Consider the following 4793-nt stretch of genomic DNA (forward strand, 5'->3'; position numbering starts at 1 on the left):
AAATTTCGGCCTGTGCCAAAGAGACCTAGGGTTTCTTCTATTCCATCCTGTAATGTTTTCAGAGTGTCTTCTTTGACTCCCAGGTCTTTGATCCATTTGGAGTTGATTCTGGTTCACGGTAATATATATGGATCTAGCTTTCGTTTTCTAGAAGTAGTTCACCAATTTTGCCTGCACCATTTACTGAAGAGGCTGTCTTTCTTCCATTCTATTTTTTTAGCTCCCTTATTGAAGATTAGATGGCTAAAGGTCTACAGGTTCATTTCTGGATTTTCAATTCTATTCCATTAGTCCTGAGGTCTGTTCTTGTGCCAGTATCAAGCTGTTTTGATTACTATGGTTTTATAGTAGAGTTTGAAATTTAGTATTGATTGAAATACATTTTAATAATCAAGGAAATGCAAATCAAATCTATCTTGAAGTTCCATGTCTGCATAATCAGAATGACTATTAAAAAAGAAAACAAATAGTGCAAGGAGTTAGAAAAAGATACCCTACACAATGTTTGCAAGTGAATCAGTGCTGCCCCAACAGAAACCAGTGTGGAAGTTCCACCCAAGAAATCCTACATATACACCTAAAGAAATATAAGTCAGCCTTATAGTAGAGCTATCTGAATACACATGTTTTATAGCAGGATTCAAAATAATCACATTCCAGAATTGGCTTCCATATGCAGAAAAGTGTGTAAAACTGTTATCTCCAATTAACAATTAAAAAATCTGGAGTAGGGCTGTGGACCAAGTGGCAGAGTACCAGCCTGGATGGGAAAAATCCAATCGAGATTAAGGCCCCAGTTTCAAGCCTCAGAATTGGCAAACACACGTATACACACACACACACACACACACACACACACACACACACACACACACACACACACACAAACACAAAACCAATGCTTCCTGTATTTTTAGCCAAGTTTATTAATTCCCTAAGATTCATGTACCTATGACAGAGCTAGATATAAAGGGAAAGCGATATTTATAATGATAAACTTCTACTCAAGAACGCAGGTTTTTTTTTTTTCTTGTTTTGTTTTGTTTTTGTGGTCATCGGACTTGAACTCATGGCTTGAGTGCTGTCCCTGAGCATTTTCTCTCAAGGTTGCTGCTCTACCACTTAGCTATTGTGCCACTTCTGGGTTTGTGGTAGTTTGTTAAAGATAAAGAATCTCAAGGACTCTGTCCTCCACACACTGATTTCTATTTGCAATTCTCTGATTTCACCTTTCTAAATTGGTATAATTAAATGCCTGATGCACCAATGCTGGGGTAGAATCTGAGTATTTTCACCACTGCTCAATGGAAGAGTTCAATTCTTTTTACTCCCGAATACTTGCCAAGCACAGTTCTTTCTGGATGGCAATCAAGAAAATAGGCACCATTAGCTCACACCTATAAATCCTATCGACTGAAAAGTCTGAGATCCGAGAATAGTGTTCAGAGCCAGCCCAGACAGGAGAATCTGGAAGACTTTTTTTTATTATTGTGAAAATACTGAACGAAGGGGTTACAATTACATGTGCAAGACTTTTATCCCCAATTACCCACAAAATATGCCATATGTTGAGCTTTGGCTCAAGCAGTAGAGCTCTAACTTGATCAAATAACTCAGGGATACACCTCAGGCCCTGAGTTCAATGCCCAAGCCCAGTGCACATGCACACAAACACACAATTTTATAACATAATTCTCAAACCTAGCAAGGTGCCATCCTAATCCCTTAATGTCATGCTTTCCTAAGAGAACTAGAAAAGTCTATCCTCTGGCATGGGCTGCAGTCCATGACGGTAAACAGCATCTGGAGAGAGTAATTAGCTCAGAGCCTGTCGGACCGACCCAGACCAGAAGCAGGAGTGAGGTGGTGCGACACATGGCCCCTACTCCCCTACTCACCCAGACCTGAAGCAAGAGTGAGGAAATGTAGGCACGTGGCCCCCACTCACACAGACCAGAAGTGGGACTGAGGTGACAAGGGCACCGGCCCGACTTATCTAGCCAGGAAGCAGTAGTGAGGTGGTGCAGGCACATGGCCCCTACCCACCCAGACCAGATTCAGCGGTGAGGTGACACAGGCACCATGGCCCCTACTCCCCTACTCATGTAGACCAGAAGCAAGAGTGAGGTGACACAAGCAATCGGCCCTAACTCACCCACACTGGAAACAGGAGTGAGCTGACACAGGCACACATCCCCCACTCACCTAGATTGGAAGCAAGAGTGAGGTGACCTGGGCATGCAGCCCTCACTCACCCAGAATGGAAGCAGGAGTGAGTCGGTACAGGAACACAGGCCCTATCCATCCAGCCTGGAAACAGTGACATAGGCATGCAGCTCCGACTTATCCAGCCAGGAAGCAGAAGTGAGGTGATGTTCTCATGCCACATCAGAGGAGCCTAGCATTCAATGGGGCCCCCTTCTCTCCCATCCTTTATGAAGGGCTACTGGGTTCCATGATGCACTCTGGTGGTCAAGGGGCTGGAGCCAAGGATACTGCTGCCCTCCCCCAACTGGTATAGCACCTGTTGCTGCTACGGTAGCAAACTTAATAAGTTCTAATTCACAGAACATATGCTATGAACTATTAGTGTCTTCAGGTACTGTGTGCCACTTGCTAGTCACTTAATATTATAGTTGCCAATGTTTAAGTGCTCACTGACTTGTAAATATGTTGGAATGGAAATCCTAATGTCACTGATGTCTTTTAATTTCTAGGAATGATGATTTTGAAATGGCCCTTTCTGAAGAGAAGGTGAGGGGATATGGACCCAACTGTTTATGAGTGCCCTTGCGTGACACTAAATTGGCCGAAGAATGAGTCGACACAGAAGTTATCCAGTTACTTTGGATAAGTCTTTTGGGTCATACTTTCTGTTTGGCCTTGAAGAGTCTTACGCTTCTCTTTGGAGACACAGAATATGGTAAAGTAATTGCCAAGTGTTATATAGTCAGGAGCCATTTACTTTCTGCCCTTCTGAGATGGCATCTCACTACATAGCCAGGACGGCCTTGAACTTACCATGCTTCTGCTTTAACCTCCCAAGTGATGGAATTACATGCTTACCATACCATGCACAGCTAACTCTCATGGTCCATTTGTAACAGAAAAATCATGACATGTGTGCTGTATCTACTAACAAACTTGTGCAAAGATCAAATAACTTACAACTCATTTCTTAAGTATATAGACTCAGATTCAACTGAATTTCAAATTCAATTTTGGTTATTTACCTGCTTTGGGTTAAAGAGGAAGACACTATATCACTGAGGTTTATTCACTTGTATAGAAATGTGGATGGAGTCAGGGACAGGTGGCTCATGCCTATAATCTTACTCAGGAGGTTGAGATGGAAGGATTGTGTTTCAAACCCAGCCCGGACAGAAAAAGGCCTATGAGATTCTTAGGTCCAGTTAATCACTCACAAACTGGAGGTGGGGGGCTGAGAAGGTGGTTCAATGGTAGAGTTCTTGCCTTGCAAGCATGAGGCTCTGGGTTTGATTCCTTAGCACCACATAAGCAGAAAAAGCTGGAAGTGGGGCTATGGCTCAAATGGTAGAGCTCTTGCCATAAGCTGAAGAGCAAAGAGACAGTGCCGAGGCCCAGTGTTTAGGCCCCATGAGCAACAACAACACAAAACACAGAAGTGGGGCTGTGGCTCAAGTGGTAGAGTGCTAGAAAGTGGATCAGGGACTGCACCCAGATCCTGAGTTCAAAGGAGACTGGGCACAGGTGGCTCATGCCAGTAGTCTTAACTACTCAGGAGGCTGAGATCTGAAGATCACAGTTCAAAGCCAGCCCAGGCAGAAAAGTACGTGAGACCCTTATCTCAAATAAACCATCAGAAAACCAGAAGTGGTGCTGTGGATCAAAGAGTAGAGCACTCTCCTTGAGCTGTAGAGCTTAGGGACAGCGCCCAGTCACAGAGTTCAAGCCACATGACCAACAAAAAAAAATGACTAAAGCAAAAAGAGCAGGTGTATGGCTCAACTGGTATAGCGCCTACCTAAAATGCATGAGGCCCTGAGTTTAAGTTCTAAGATAGAAACGGGGGAAGGTTGTGAACAAATGGAAGGAAGAAAAGAAGGAAGGGAGGACTTATTCTGTATATTGTACTTGCCTAGTCATTTCATTAAGGTGTCTTCTCGTCCTGGATCCTGTTCCTGACTTTTTGTGCTCAAGGCTAGTGTTCTACCACTTTGAATTATATTGTCACTTACAGTTTTCAGTAGTTAATTGGAAATAAGAATCTCATAGAGTTTCCTGACCAAGCTGATGTTTAACCTTCATCCTTAGATCTCAGCCTTCTGACGAGCTAGACTTACAGGTACGAGCCCCTGGCTCTGGGTACTCATTTGTTTTTTCCTTATTACTTTTTGTCAATCATGGGACTTGAACTCTGGGTGCTGTCCCTGAGCTATTCAGCTCAAGTGAAGCACTCTACCACTTGAGCCAAAGCCCAATTCTGGTTTTCTGGTTGTTAATTGGAGATAAGAATCTCATGATAGAGGTTCAGAGGAAAATCGCTGAGGAGAAGTTGGAAGCTAAATAAACTCAAGCAAAGAAAGCAGCTTTAATGTTCCAGTGAAGGCTAGAGAATCATCCCCAAGTGTTCCATCACATTACAGAAAGTTTGGCCAGAGAGGGAAAATCCAGGCAAGGAGACAGAACTGAGCACTTGCCAGTAGCTGCAGCTGCAGCAAATGCGGCATCAATGGTAGTAGCCGTAGCTGCCATACCTAAAACTAAGAGTCCAGGACAAATGTGCCAGACACTGAGGGAGAGCAGATTAT

Source organism: Dipodomys spectabilis, unplaced genomic scaffold, assembly GCF_019054845.1.
Source record: "Dipodomys spectabilis isolate Male_0828 unplaced genomic scaffold, ASM1905484v1 ptg000448l, whole genome shotgun sequence".
Lineage (NCBI taxonomy): Eukaryota > Metazoa > Chordata > Mammalia > Rodentia > Heteromyidae > Dipodomys > Dipodomys spectabilis.